We start from the raw sequence: 15977 nt of genomic DNA, 5'->3' as shown, positions 1-15977 counted from the left end.
GAAGCAGCATTGTCAGCTCTCATGATTTTTGGCATTGTTCTTAAAGTCTATGCTTCGGGAATGTGAAAAACTTAGCTCTTTCTTTTATATATATTTAAAAGAAAGAGCTAAGTTTTTCACATTCCCAAAGCACAGACTTTAAGAACAATGCAAAAAATCATGAGAGTTGGCATTACTGAGAAAGAACAAAAACAGCAAAAGTTCAGAAACTAGTTTGGAAAATTGCTCTTGAGATTGTTCAGAGAACGCTGTAAAATCTGTATAGCCTTTACCTTCTGATGACCTTGCTGTAAGGCAACTTATTTTTGGGACAGTACAGATTCAAAATGATGTCTATCATGTCTGCAAAATGTCTGGTAGCTTTTGTGAGGGTACATATTCTTTCTACTGAGTTGTGGGACAATACAGAGAACTGTGATGGACTAAATGATACATCTTCTTATTCCAAGATTTTCAGAAACCTCCAAGGAGAGAGATTCAACAATTTCCCTGGGACAGCTATTTCATTGCCTGCTCATTCTAACGATAAGGAAAGTCTTCCTGATATCTAATCTAAATCTGCTTTGCTGCAATTTGAAGCTCTTGCATGATGTCTTGTCTTCTGCATCAGGAGAAACAGTTATTATTCCTCTTCACTATGTCAGCATTTCAGATGTCCGCAACTAGTTAAATATGACTAGTTCTTCCCTGATGCCTTCCCTCATATGACTTGCCTCCCAACTCCTTTATCATTTCTGTCAACCTCTGGACTCCCTCTAACTTTTCCACATCTTTCTTAAATGTGGAGTCAAGAACTCCATATAAAACTCCAGAAAGGCCTCATCTTGCATTTGTGATCCAGCAAAACCCCAAGATCCTTCTCAGCAGTGCTGACCCTCATGCAGTTCTCTCTTACTCTGTGTTTGTGCTTTTGATCATTTTCCCTAGGTGTAGCACTTGGCATTTCTCTGAGTTGAAATTTATCTTAGTGTCTCTAACCCAGCTTTCCATCCTGCTAAGATTCTTCGGAACTCTGTTCTTGTCCTCCAATATCTTTGCAGTTCTTCCCAGTTTTCTCTCATCTGCAAATCTGCTTGGGAGTCTCTGTATTGACATCCACATCATTAATAAGTATGTTAAATAGAACCAGATCCAGTGGAACCCCATATGAAACCTCCTGCCATTCTAACATTAATCCATTATAACTGCCCTTTGCTTGTGGCTATTGAGTCAATTATCTATCCACCTGGTAGTAATTTTATATATGAGAAGTCCATGTGGGACTTTGTCAAAAGCCTGAAGTCCTCTGTATCCATCCAGTTCACCCATCCAATGAGTTATTTTTCCAAAGAAGGAAATTAAGTTGGTTTGGCATGGTGAGTTGATTCAACCTGTTGATTCAACTTCATGATTAACCTGTTCTAATTCATTCCTTTATTGGCTCTATCTGTGCCACTTTAGACTAAACTGTGAAGATTGAATTGATTCAGCCTTGGGCTTTTTGACTGTCTGTACTCAGCCCATATGTTTAAATTCTGACCTCTTTATAATTTGCTCTAATAACTTCCCTCATATTGAAAACAGGCTGACTGGTCTATAATTCCCCAAATCCTCCTTTTGACCTTTTTAACAAAAAAGAGAGGCATTGTGTTAGCCTTTTCCCTGTCATTTGGAACTTCATTCATCTTCTATGATTTTGTAAACTTAATTGTCAAGGGCTCTGAGATCCCTTGTATCAATTCTTTAAGTGCCCCGAGTTCATCATCAGACTCTGCTGACTTAAATTCATCCCAGCTCATCTAAAGCTGTCTTTTCATTGTCCTGACCCTCAGCCTTTCTTCTTCCTTGTTTACATAACATTTATTAGCTGTTGCTCTTTCTTTCTGTGAAGACTGAGGTATAGAAGCTACTGAGCAGCTCCTTCATTTCACTTTCTGTTAATAGTTCACCCTGGCTGTTCAACTGTGGACCTACAGCTTCCTTTGTTCTTGTTTTCTGACCAAGATACTTACAGAGCATCTTCTTCTTGTCCTTAAATTCTCTTATCAGGTATCTCATTTTTTAACTTTATTTCCCTAATTTTGTCCCTTATAATGTGGTTTCAAGGGAAGTGTCTGAATTATTTTGAATTACTTCACTGTTTAGCATTAGGTTTACTTGCAGTTGGAGACTGAAAATTTTGGGGTCTTTTCGATTTATTGATAGGCAATAGCCTATCAGTCTTCTAGAAAGTATTGTAATAGTTTTTGTCCTAAGGAATTTAGATAAAGTTACTTCAAGTTAGATGGCTGGTTTCTTCATTCACATATGCCTGGGTTAATCAGGAACAATTTAATAGAATTTGTGACTGCGGAAGTGAAGTGAAAGGATACTTGTGCCCACAGTCTTAAAAATTGTGTATGATTGCAGCGCTAAATGTAAGCTGGAACTTAGTACAAAAGAGTTTGAGAAAGGGGGGAATGTGCTGCTAGACCTGCCTTAGGACACTATACAATATAACTTGGAACCTGGGGCGGGAAACCACAAGGTGTTTAATTTAAAATGACTTAATTTTTAGTGTGAACATACATTATTTGTTTGTTGTACATTGTTAATAGGCCTTGTAAATATTACGTAGAAAACAAATGCATTGAAAAAGCCTTTAATTCTTTCATCTCTCCTGTCTATATGCTATTGATAATCATCCAGCTTGTACTGAGATGTGGTTTTAAGAGGTCATAGACACTTAAAAAAAAATCACCAGCCTAGCTTTTGTGAATATTAGTTTGCACAGCTTGCAGACTGAATTTGGTGAACTTCTTTTGTATGGCTGGGCCGTGCATTGCTAAGAGAAGGAACCCAAAGAAGTAGCACTCATATAAATGAGTATTTTTAAAGCAGTATACCACCATAATAAGAACTAAGGGTAATAAACTTCTGCCAGAGGAATCCCAAAAATGCAAAGTAAAAGTCACTGTAGTACATCACAACAACACAATTACATGGAATTATTGTTATAATGCAATGGTTTGGGCTTAGAATGTATGTAATGTTTTTCTTTTTTGCCTGTTTTAGTCATACACTTTTGAGAGTTATTAAAAAATTATTATGCACTAGAATCTGGTACATTCCTGCCCTCCCCCCTCCCCTAACCCATTGTCTTGGGGGAATTTCATGGGGATTTTATTTAATGTATTTGCATACTGTATTTTGGGTGTCTACAAAGGCAAGGTTGAAGCATCTTGAAGTGTTTCATAGTCTGAGTAGAGATAGATGATATTACAATTTTAATAGATAGGAAGGCTGAAGCTTGACTTACCCATAGTTACAGCAAATTGTTGGTAGTGTGTGAAATGGCATTTAGATCTCTTAACACTAATCCATGCTGTCCATAAGGGGTCTTATCACTAATCCATGCTGTCCTTTGTATTTTCCTGAAGTGGTTGATTTGTATTTTTATTGCTAGGGTTACTTTAGCTTGAAAAGCAACTTGGAAGAATGGATGCAAAGTAACCTAGTGCCCAGGAGTAGCTTATTGCTAGTCATAATGTCAGATCAGAGATCAGTGCTGTAGGCAGAACTGCATAAGATTAATGAATTCCTGAGTCTGGCGAGTTGTTAGCATCTCACTTTAGACAATGAAGAAAGATAGAAGTTTTTTAAATTGAGTAGGTCTGTGAATGAGTTTTGAGTCATTGAAAGGGATCCTTAGAACAGGATCCTGATAAGCAGGGTTCTGGGTTTTCCGTTTCCTATGGAAAAATGCGGCTGTTCCCCTTTAAAGGAGAAAAATGTGGGTTTTCCCCTTTCAAGCTGAAAAAATGCAGATTTCCCCCATTGCAAAGAGCTCTCTGCCAGCTGGCAGAGTTCCAACCTTCAAGAGTTACTTGCAAATCGGTGGGAAACTTTAAACCCTGTCCAGAGGGGTGGGAGCTGAGAATCTGAGTTAGCTAGAGCTCACTCAGACTCACTTTCTCTCCTGTGGCCTTTGGGGGTAAGTAGGGCTTCTGGGGGTTAGGCACTGGGGGTGTGAGGAAGCTGGGGGCCCCCTCTGGATGGGTTCGGGGGGTCCTGTGGGTTGGGTGAGGGTCATGCTGCCAGGGGAGCCAGGGCTTGTGGAGAGAGCGGGCAGGGTGGGCGGGGGGAGGGGGGCAAGGTGGGGGTGTGCGGGTGGTAATCACCCTGTCCTGCGCCGTGGGCCAAGGCTGGGGTGGGTTCACGCTTCCTCATCCCACAGTGGTTCATCCCAGTTGGGCTGGGACTGGGGGCACTGCCCAGCTGGGGCAGCACTGGCAGCAGCTCAGTGCAGGAGGAATGGAGGGAGTGCACACTGCACCCTTGCCTGCTAGGCTAGGCACCCTCAGGGCAGGGTTGGGAGCTGGGGCTGTGGTGCTGCCCAGCCAGGGCAGTGCCTAGGGCCAAGGACAGGGTGCTGGGGGTGAGCATTGCCACTGCTCTACTGCTTACCCCACCGTTGCACCACATCCCACTGGTCTGCATCTGTGGGAGGCAGTGGCTGGGGATGCACTATGCAGTAGGGTGCGGGGAGGGGAGGGGAGGGGAGGAGAGAAGCAGCATGGTTAGCCCTCATGCTGCCCTGCCCAACCCAGGGCCTTGTCAGCCTTGCCCACTCAGGGGTGGAGGGAGCTCCTGGTCCTGGGAACCACTCAAGGAGGTTGTGGTGGGCTGGAGGTGGCAGCAGGGTGTGTGCGTGTGCGTGTGCGTGTGCGTGTGCGTGTGCGAGATGGGCTGTGGGTGGCACCAGGCAGTGTGTATAAGAGAGAGATGGGGGTTAGGGGGCACTGGAGCTCCCCTGGGCCACTAAAGCAGCCTGTGCAGGGGGAGGCTGGCTTGAAAGGGAAGAGGCTTGCCCAGCCAGAGGCAGACCCAGTCCAGTCCCTAAGCCCCAGTCCACAGGTACAGGGGGCAGAACACCAGGGGCTGGCACTGCTTAAAGCCAGAAAGCTGGCAGCAGGCGGGACAGCTGTAGCTGGATCTGTGGCTTGGTGCAGGGGAGGGAGTGAGGGGCAGGCAGGGCTGGGGGGTGATGTGGGTTGGGAGTGAGGGGCAACACTATGGGCAGGGGCAGGGCACATCCTGGTGAGCAAAAGGGGCAGGGAGAGTGTAGTAGTGTGGGGTGCCTAGGGGTGGCTATGTTACCCCCAGGTCCTTAACTGTGTCAGTCTTGTCCTACAAGCACCCTCGTTCTCACCCGTCACATCTTATTGGTATGATGAATATAGTGAGGCTGCCCTTGAGCTTTAGGTTTGGACATGGTCTGGCTAGATCCTAATAACCCTCTTGTCTCTAGACCCCTTGACGTCCTGCTTCACTGTGGATGGTTCCTGAGTCTTTCAGCCTTATGGTCTATGTGCATGGCTCCAACCACCCCTCTACCATGCCCCAAGCCTTGCATATGATACTGGCATTGTCCTGCCTACACCTCATTATAATTTGACCCCTTGTCCAAACTGGGCTCTCTGCAGCCCTGTCTCTGCATCCCTCAGTGCTGGGGTCTGTTCCCCTCAATGCTGCACCCTCTCTGGTGCCAGGGTCTGTGCCCCCCCAATGCTGGGCCCTCTCTGGCGCCAGGGTCCCCACACTGCTGTGGGCACCCCCAATGAGGCCTCCTCCTTCCCCAAATAGCTTCACCCAAACCACTGGTGTTATCAGACAGCACCCAAACAACAGCCAACCACCATGAATCCCTGGGCTGTAATGTAACGCAAAACTCACGTCATGCTCTGCCCCTTTAAAAGAGTAAAACTCCCTCTCTGAGGCCCGGTGCCTAGTAGGCAAGGATACTTTATGGGCTCCTGGTATCCCCTGTCCTAAGGGTAGCTTATCTGCCAGCTACCACATCTCTGGGCCCTTCCTTCCTGGAGGCTCCTTCGCCTTCAGCTGCTGGTAAGGAACCAACTGCCTGGTCCCAGCCCTAGGGTTTATATGGGCCTAGGGCCCTGCATTCTCCGGTCAGCTTACCAGGTGCAGGTGTGGCCAATTCCCTCCTTAACCAGTTGTCATGGCAACCTGCACCTGGATTCATCTGGCTCTTTGTGCTCTCTCCCTGGGCAATCTCTGCTGTAAGAGGAGCAGTGACCTTAGTGCCCTGTGAAAGAGAGCTCTGATTTTCTATGATAAAAAAACCAAAATCAAGCACCAAAATATATAGGTATTTAGAATGTATTTTATTATAACGGTTGAGATGCTGATAGGCTTCCAAATAGCTTTAAAATTGTATATATAAAAATAAAGCATTGTATTAATTTGATACCTATATATTTAGAGAGTGGCCTTTCATTTTAATTATGGAAAAACACAGATTTTGTGTTTTTTAATCAGAGAGCAGAGCTTTGGATTTTTTTTAATCAAAGAATTTTGGATTATTAAACAGAAAAAGCCAGGATCCCTGTTGATAAGCATACACTCAAGTATTGCAAGCAACCTTTTTGTGATTAGGGGAGTGGTGAAGAACAGAAGTATAGCCAGGCAGTTTTGCACCCTGGGCAGTAGTGGTGCATGGGGCAGCTGCTGGGCCACTAGTAGCAGTGGTAGGAAGCTGGCAGAAGGAGCAGCTGCTATTTTTGTGGGTACTCCACTTGCCCAACCTGTTTGTTATGCTACTAGTGAAGAATACAGAAAATGTGGTTGAGTTGATATGAAGCATCTGCTAAATAGGAAGGCGTTCTTACACCATTGGGCCTCTATTTTTAAGGTGTAAAATTTGTTACTTTGAAGTGTAATGACTAGTAGGCCTGTGTGAAGCGGCTAGTATTTGCTTCAGATTCAGATTAGGCCAATTCGGGGGACAATGATTCAATTCGTTGATTCAATTCGTTGTTCCGAATTGATTTGGCCGAATCTGATTCAGAGGTTCGGCTGCTGCCGAATCAGCTGAATCTCTGAATCACACAGGCCCTGTCCCCCGCCCGCTTTCCTAGCCCCGGCAATGGCTGCTCTGCCTGCCCCAGCTCCTGGCGCTTTGAAAAAAAAAGCCCTCATTCACTGGGTGCTGCCAGGTGGGAAGGGTGATCCCTGCTGTCCTCCACTGCCCCACACTGTGTGGGGGGCTCTGTGATGAGTCTCCCCACATGGCTGCCCCACCTATCCCAGCTCCAGCCCTTTAAGGAACACCCCCCCAAAAAAAACCCCAAACTCACCGGTTCCTGCCTGGCAAGATGCAATCTGTGCTGCCCAACTCTGCCCCATGTCACGTCAGGGGCTCTTCCATGACATACCTGAAGCCCCGAGGCTGCTGGAGGAGCTGGTGAGTTCGGAGTTTTTTTTTGGATTTTTTTTCTTAAAGTGCCGGAGCTGGGGTGGGCGGGGCAGCCATGGAGGGGGCTGGGGGAGCAGGCAGTGGTCAGAGGGCTCATTCAGAGCAGTGGAGGGGCAGTGGAGGGCAGTAGGGATCATCCCCTTGCCTGGCAGCACCCGGTGAGTGGGGGCTTTTTTTTAAAGCACCAGGAGCTGGGGTGGGCAGGGCAGCCATGGGGGGGCTGGGGGAGTGGGCGAGGGCTGGGGGATCAGGCAGGGGATGGGGTCTGGCAAGTGTCCACCCATGGTCCCCTCCGTCCTCCTCCAGCTCCCCCTCCCCTGCCACCTACCTACCAGCTCCAAGTGCGGCTCCAGGTCCCTGCTGCAGTGGGCGGGGACTACCCAAATTATCGAAGCTCTATGAATCTTTTCTGAAGATTCAGAGACCTTTGAATCGATTCAGAGCTTTTTATTGGTCCCCTGATTCAATTTGGATTTGGAGATTCGGCCACCGAATCGGGCCGAATTGCCTCCGAATCGAATCAGCACCTGAAGCTTCGCACAGCCCTAATGGTCAGTTACATCTGTTTACACCAGGTTTTAAACTAGGCCCAGGATACAGGGAGAGTTAATGAAAGGAATTCAGACTTCAGAAGGGATGAGTGTGTTGGAGTGTCAATAGGCAGACAAGGTTCCTTGGGTGAATTTGATATCTTTTATTAGACCAACCCAAATAGTTGGAGAATAGTTATTAAGCAAGCTTTCAGGTTCAAAAACCCTTCGTCAGGCTAAGGAAGCTTCAGCAGTTGGTGTGTGCTCTTCCTGGATGGAATGAAAAGTAAAGAAGCCAGGGGCTGGGCTGGGCTGGGCTGGGTTGGGGAGTCAGTTGCCAGGCAGATTATAATGTATCAAAAATCCAGTGTCTATGTTTAGTCCATGATCTCTAGTATCCAGCAGGTTGATGAAATGGAGCTCATCCCGGTAATTGGGTATTTCTGTCTTTGATGGATTTCTGGTGTGCGTTCATTCTGGTGCGCAGTTGTTGTTTGGTCTCTCCTACATATTTTCCATCCAGGCATTTGGTGCATTGGATGAGGTATATTACATTTCTGGAGGTGCAGCTGTAAGATCCTGGGATGCTGATGGCTCTGTGGTGGGGTGTAGTAATAGTGGGGGTGGTGGAGATGTGTTGGTAGGTTTTGCATTTCTTGTCCTGGCATGGTCTGGATCCTTTTGGTGTGTTCTGGGCTTGAAGAAGTTTGCTTCTGGTGATGGGGTTGGCGAGGTTTGGTGCTTGTTTAAAGGCTAGGATGGGTGGCTCTGGGAAGATCTTTTTAAGAATAGGGTCTCTGTCTAGTATGGGTTGCAATTTTTTGAGGATTTTCCATACAGGTTCAAGGGAAGGGTGATATGTCATAACCAGCGGTGTGCGATTTGTGGGGTTTTTCTTCTGTACTGCAGCAGTTCTTCACGTGGTATCCAGGTGGCTCTTTCAAACGTGCAATCTACCTCTCTGGAGGAGTGTCCTTGTTGGGTGAAAGCCTTTTTAAGATTGGTGAGGTGGCAATCCCGGGCGTTCTCTTCAGTACAAATGCAGTGGTATCTGAGGGCTTGGCTGTATATCACAGCTTTTTTGGTGTGTTTAGGGTGATTGCTGGTTCTGTGCAGATATGTATGTTGGTCTGTGGGTTTCTTGTATACTGTGGCCTGTATTTTACCCTTCTGGATACTGATCATTGCGTCTAAAAAGGAGATGTTGGTGCTGGAGTATTCTAAAGAAAGTCGGATGGAGGGGTGGTGACTGTTGAATCTGCTATTTCCTCAGTTAGGGTCCCATGCTTGGATATGATAGGTCTGCCAGGGTTCCCTTGTTTGTGGATTTTAGGGAGCATGTAAAAAGTCCCCGGGTTAGGTAGTGGGGGGATCAAGGTCTGTAGTTTTTCTTGTAGTCTTGATGGAAATGATTTAATGGTATTGTTGAGTTTTTTGGTGAAAAGGGGAGTAGGATCTTCTTGTAGTTCTTTGTAGTAGGTGGTGTCAGAGAGCTGTCTCTTGGCTTCCTTTATGTAATCCTCATGCTTTTGGATGACTATGGCTCCTCCTTTATCTGCTGGTTTTATTACTATTTGGTGGTTAGATCTTAGAGATTCTATGGCCTTTTTCTCTGGTAGAGGGAGGTTGTTGTGGTGGCGTGTGTTGCTGATTATTTCGTTGTTCATTCTTTCCCTGAAGCAGTCAATGTAGCAGTCAAGGTTAGGGTTTCGTCCACTGCAAGGTGTCCAATCTGATGTTTTTTTGGGCTTGTTGGCATTGATCCTTTCCTAAATGTTGTCAGAGGATGAGTTGTTATTGGGAGTGGGTTCAGTTTGGTCGTGGAAATTTTCTTTGAGGCGCAGGCATCGGAAGAATTCTTCTAGTTCTCCACATTGAAGTATTTTATTAGGGTATTTTTCTGGACAGAAATTTAGGCCTTTAGAAAGGACAGATTTTTCAGTTTTGGTAAGCATGTGTGTGGAGAGATTGATAATATTTGTGGGTTGGTTGCTGCTTTCAGTTTCATTGAGTCTGAGGTTGGAAGGTTGGAAGGTGTTGGTGTTGTTCCTCTGATGGTTGTTTTGTGGCTGGGGAGCTTGTTTTTGGAGTAATTTGTTCCATTTCTTCTTTTTATGTAGGATGAATGCTGTAGAAAGTTTTTCGTAGTCTCTTTGTATCCACTGTATATTGTCAGGGAACATGCGTGGATTTCTGTCTTTTAAGTTGTAGTATATGGTGATTTCCTTCCTGAGTTGGTCTCTTTTGGAGTAGAGTAGGTGAGGTAGATGATTTCTAATTTTCTCTGAAGTTCTTCTGCATAGCTGTGAAGCATATTTGGAGTTGTGTGTAGTAGTCAGGGGATTGTAGATGTATCAAAATTGGAGTGTCTCAATTGAAGTCTGGAAAATAGGATGAAGGAGCTGAATGGAAGTTTCTTTCTTGGCCTTGCTTGAAAATGTCTTCAGTTGTAGAATTATTTCATAAGCTCTGGGAGAAAAAAAACAGACTGAAAAGAAGACTCAGGAAATAAATCAAATAAAAAGAATACTACACATGAGGCTTCTGTGGGCCTGTGTGCAAAATACAAAACAAAAAACCTGGTGACATAGTAATGTGTTGTATAGAGGGGATTTCAATGTTACAGCTGGAGGAGTTAAATAAACAGTCACATGATTGGAACACCAGTGCAACGGAGAGGAGGTTTAGAAGCCACAGGAACAACAAAATAATCACTAGAAACAATTTAAAATGAAATTGATTGCACACAACAAATCAATGTGCATGAGTGAGTCCAGAGAAAACAACTTGGAAATGGGTGGGAGAAAGAGGAGAACTACAGATTTTTCTAAATCTCATTAATCAGTTTCCTCTTTTAATTGCAAAAACTTGAGCATTTTCATGCAGGAATCAAATCCAGTCACAGGCTCAGAAAAGATAGATCCCCCTTTCCGTGGATCAGGGCAAGCCCAAATAGCCAAAATGCTTTGGGATCATTAAGCGCCAGTGATATCACATGGGTAGCGATCTGTGTTACACTGTACGGGTTTAAGAGCCTTTTTGCATTCTTACTTGGAGAGCTCCCAGGTTCAGTCTGGGTATGCCACAGTAAGCATGCTGGAAAGTGTATCTGGATTTACTTCCTATCCACCTGTAACCTCCTGTGCCTCTCTCCTGGATGTTGTGGGTAGGGATGCCTCTCGAACCTTGCTGTGGCTTTTTGGGGCGGATGTTCTGGTCACCAAGTAACTTTGGGGCAGTTCTCCAGGGGCCTCACCTGCCATGTCTTCGATGATTAGTGTGTTTGAATTGGGAGGATGATGTTTCGTCCTGCCCCCTGGGTGCCTGCCCTTGGTCGCTTCCTCCGCTCCTTTTATGTGGGGCTCTGCCTCCCCTATAGCCTGCCTACCAGCAACCGCGATGTTGCCGCTTGTGTTGTTGAGGGTGATGTCTAGGATTTTCTTTAATGCTCGAGCTCATAGGGTCTGATGGCTGCAGTCAATTGTTCCTTCCCCGAGCGTCTCCTGCAGCCCTCTTTTTTCTGCCTAGGCATTGTCCATCCTTGGCACTGCCCTATTCCCAGTGCATCATCCCTTTCTTGGGCTGGGTCTTTGCTGCTCATCAGTGGCATCTGACTTAAGGTGTTGCTGGGTCCCACAAGACTCCAGTCTGCTTTGGTGCCAGTCGATGCCCACTCTGGCTCCATGGGCAGCTCCCCTGGGTCATGCTGGCTGTGGCTCCTTGGGGCAACCCCTCCTGAGGTGCCCACCAGGTCCCCTCCCTGGGACTGCTGGTGTGCTCCTGTCCATCTGGAATGGCTGGGGACTTCACTTCTGGTCCCACCCACTGCTCTTCCACCAGGCCTTTTATCCTGGCCCCAGGCATCTGGCCGGCCAATCAGCCCCGGCATGTATGTATAAAACATGCCCAAGCTGATGTGGGAGCCGTTTCCGGCTCCTTCTGGCTCGTCCATTTTTTTTCTCTTTGATCTCAATGATCTTGTTGTACCCCTTGGACCCATCCGGGCCTCTCATTAAATACTTCTTTGAATCTGGCCACTAGCCGCTGCAACTGGTGGCATTGTTCTTTGTTGAGTCCTGATCCATGTGTCCAAGTTGGTTATCTTGATCCACCCTTTCCTGTGGCTCCCCTGTCTCGGGCCCCAATTCTTCTCGGGGCTCCTCCAGGCTTAGCATCCACCCTTCAGGCTCCTACCATGCCTTCAACAAATTCACATGATAAATCTGCCGCTCTTTTTTATGCCCCGGACGATGTACTTCATAATCTACAGGGCCGGCCTGTTGCACAATTTCAAATGGCCCCTGCCATCGTGTCAGCAACTTATCAGCCGTGGTGGGGAGCAGGATTAGCACCTTGTCCCCTACATGGAAGTTGTGCGTGTGGGCCTGTTTTAGAATGAACTACTGGGTTCAGAAGATTCCCCGTGCTTGAACAAAGGACGTACTCACAATTGTTCTCACTCGTGCAAAGCTTTATTTAAGGATGCTCGCAGAGGCAGGCAGTAAGACAGAGCAGAGAGGATGATCACTTCACATTGGCTCCAGGCAGCAGCTGCTACTCCGCATAGTTCCCCTGGCCCCAGAGTGTCTCGATCCCGGGGATGCGATAGCCTGCACTGAGCTCTGCGCAAGTCAGGATTCTTGCCAGAGTGTGAGGAACTTCTGTACATTAAAAATGTACAGCTTATATAATCTGGAGTAAATAACATTATCTCGAACTAGGGATTTGGTTATCTCAAGCTAAGAATTTGGGGATGTGTTGTGATCCAACACACCTGGTATTTACTACATTCCACTGTATTATAACATTCTACTATCTAGGTTCATGGTTCGGTCACTCTCACAAAGCAAAAAGCTACATGCTATAACACCGGCCTACTATGGAGTCAGCATACAAAACTCTTGCTGTGAGCATTAAGCAAACCCCTTACTATTATAGGGCCCCTTTGTTGTACTCCTGCTTTTGCCTCTGCTGGGCCTCCGCCACGTTCTTCTGAGCCAGCCGCCTCATCTTCTCAAGTCGTTCAGTCATCTCTTGTTGATGTCATTGAACGCCAACTCTGGCAGTCCTGAGCTCTCCCATTCCTCCCTTACTTCCTGCAACAGGCCTCGTGGCTTATGGCCGAATATCAATTCAAAGGGAGACAGCTTCATTGATGCTTGGGGGGTGTCCCTTAGGGCAAAAAGGAGGGGTACTAAGATCAGATCCCACCTCCATGGTTCATCCTGTGCACAACATCGTAATAGACATTTGCTTGTACCATTCAGGCATTCCACTAATCCATTAGTCTGTGGGTGATACACTGAGGTACGCAGTTGATGCATCTTTAGTACTTGGCATATGGCCCGGATAACCCCAGACATGAAATTTGTCCCCTGATCCGTAATTATCTCTCTTGGGACCCCCACCCACGATATCCACTTTAATAATTCCTCTGCGATTTGCGGAGCAGTCGCCAACCTTAGGGGTATGGCGTCTGGGTAGTGCGTAGCGTAGTCAATTATGACCAGTATGTACTGGTGTCCAGTGTTGTTCCTTGCTGAGGGTCCCACTATGTCCAGGGCTATCCTATCAAAGGGCACTTCCACGATCGGCATTGTCTGTTATGGTGCCCGTGGGGGCCGACACTCTTGGACACTCTGGCATTCTGGGCATGCCTCGCAGTGCCGTGTGATTTCCTCCCTCATGCCTGGCCAAAAGAACCACTGCCCAATCCTGGCCAGAGTTTTATCTGCTCCAAGATGACCCCCCATGGGGCTAGTGTGCACCAACCCCCATACCTGATTATGGAGACTCTTAGGTACCACTAATTGCTGGGTCCCTTCCCCCCAAATGGGACATTTATTAACCCAGTATAATAGACCCTCATGTACCCAGAAATATGGAGCGCTTACATCAATCTCGGGCCGTATGATTTCTTCTTCAATGCGGGCGACCTGAATCTCCCTGATCTTCTGTAGCTCATCATCTTCTTGAGCGGTTCAGAACTGCGGTTCCTCAGTTCCCGTCTTGAGGCTTATCCACTCTTCCTCCATGGATGATGCTAATTCTTCTTCCGCGATCCACCTGTCCCCTTGAGGCTGCCCTTTGAGTCAGAACTCGTATGTTCGTACCTCTTCTAAAACTTCATATAGAGGGGGCCAATCTCGCCCCATAATCATCTGGCCATCCAAGTGTGGTGCAAATCCTACCTGTAACTTGCCTTTTTGAGTCACGATTTTCATTTCCATGAAGCCTCTTTTATACTGTTCTGCTTCCCCATGTATGCAGCACATCCTGACTGGGTGGCACCATTCAATAGCATCCCTGGGAACTATCCCCACCTGTACTAATGTTTGGGAGCAGCCAGTATCTAAACTGTGGCTTGCCATCACCATGTGGTGGTCCCATACTACTACTTCCTCACTACACCCAAAATTACAATCCATTTCTTCGACCAGCTCGCTGGTTTCGTGCTGGTCCCTCACCCCTGAGGATTTTCTAGTGGATTTCCATCTTTCAGGTATCCCCATGGTGCACTCTCTAGAGACAGGCCTGTCTTGCCACATCAATAACACACAACCCCTCGTCAAGTGTACCATGAGGGTCCTCCTCAGGTTTTGTCCTCCTTCTTAGACATGGTTGCCGAGCTCCTATAGGTTTTTTCCCTCAGCAACTCTTCTTCCAAGGCCGCAAAAGCCTCCACAATTCTTAATGCTTCCATGGCTGTCTGGGGGTGGTGTTGCCACACCCATAGTTGGGTGTCTTCTTCCAGGTCCTTCATAAACTGTTCGAGTAGGATTTGGTTGGCCAGGGCAGCCCACTCTACCTTCCCTGGAGGTACCACTTGTCCATGAGATCTTTCAACAGTTGTATCAGATTTTGGGGCTTGCAGTCCTCCTTGCTTTTTTGAGCCCAGAATAGCTTCTGGTAATGCTCTGGGGTGAGCTTCAGGTGATGCAATATGGCCGCCTTCACCTTGTCGTAGTCGTAGTCATAGGCATCTTTCCTTCGCAGGGCCCGGTATGCAGCTTGTGCCTTGCCTATCACCAATGATCCGAGCTGGCTGGCCCACTGGAGTTGATCCAGCCCCATCTGGATTGCTATCCTTTTGAACGACTCAATATATGCCTCCACATCGTCCTCATGCATCATCTGGTGCATGCAGAACATCATCCAATTTTGATGCATACACTCTTGCTGCTGTATGACCTGCTGCTGCTGGTCTTCCAGTACCTGGGTCACAGCATGCAATGTTTAACCTAACAGGTCAATCTGGGGGTTAAGGTTAACTATCATCATGGCGTTGGCCTCCAAAGTCACCTCTGCTTCCCCGTTCCCAGCCAGTGCACCAAGTTGTAACCTCCCATGCCTCTCCCCTGGATGTTGTGGGTAGGGATGCTTCTTGAACGTTGCCGTGGCTTTTTGGGGCGGACATTCTAGTCACCAAACAACTTTGGGGAGGTTCTCCAGGGGCCTCTCCTGCCAAGTCTTTGATTAGTTTGTTTGAATTGGGAGGATGATGTTTTGTCCTGCCCCCTGGGTGCCTTCCCTTGGTCGCTTCCTCCGCTCCTTTTATGTGGGGCTCTGCCTCCCCTACACCCCGCCTACCAGCAACCGCGATGTTGCTACTCGTGTCATTGAGGGTGATATCCAGGATTTTCTTTAACACTCAAGCTCGTAGGGTCTGATGGCCGCAGTCAATTCGTTCTGTTCCTTCCCCGAGCGTCTCCTGCAGCCCCCTTTTTTCTGCCTAGGCATTGTCCATCCTTGGCATCGTCCTATTCCCAGTGCATCATCTCTTTCTTGGGCTGGGTCTTTGTTGCTCATCAGCGGTGTCTGACTTAAGGTGTCGCTGGTTCCCACAGGACTGTAGTCTTCTTCGGAGCCAGTCGATGCCTACTCTGGCTCTGTGGGCAGCTCCCCCAGGTCATGCTGGCTGTGGATCCTTGGGGCAACCCCTCCTGAGGTGCCCACCAGGTCCCCTCCCTGGGACTGCTGGTGTGCTCCTGTCCCTCTGGACCAGTTGAGGACTTCACTTCTGGTCCCACCTGCTGCTCTCCTGCCAGGCTTTTTATCCTGGCCCCGGGTGTCCAGCCGGCCTAGCAGCCCTGGCATGCACATAGAAAACGTGCCCAAGCTGATGTGGGAGCCGTTTCTGGCTCGTCTGTTTTTTTTTCTCTTCGATCTTTGCCCGCGGTGGCTCCGCCCACTGTGGTTTCATTTTCACT

At 47.4% G+C, this 15977-nt stretch overlaps 1 long non-coding RNA gene across 1 annotated transcript in view; it reads left to right on the top strand.

Moving 5' to 3' along the window:
- Positions 1-1699: 1699 nt before the first annotated feature.
- The window catches only part of LOC109284936 (uncharacterized), a 101215-nt gene continuing 86937 nt past the window's right edge, over positions 1700-15977 (top strand). Inside the window, exon 1 of the long non-coding RNA XR_002092564.2 lies at positions 1700-2028. This is a non-coding gene — a long non-coding RNA (uncharacterized LOC109284936). The remainder of the gene's footprint in view (positions 2029-15977) is intronic.

The sequence above is a fragment of the Alligator mississippiensis genome, chromosome 13 (assembly GCF_030867095.1).
Source record: "Alligator mississippiensis isolate rAllMis1 chromosome 13, rAllMis1, whole genome shotgun sequence".
In the NCBI taxonomy this organism is placed as follows: Eukaryota; Metazoa; Chordata; order Crocodylia; family Alligatoridae; genus Alligator; species Alligator mississippiensis.
This window is presented reverse-complemented; position numbering and strand designations above follow the sequence as displayed.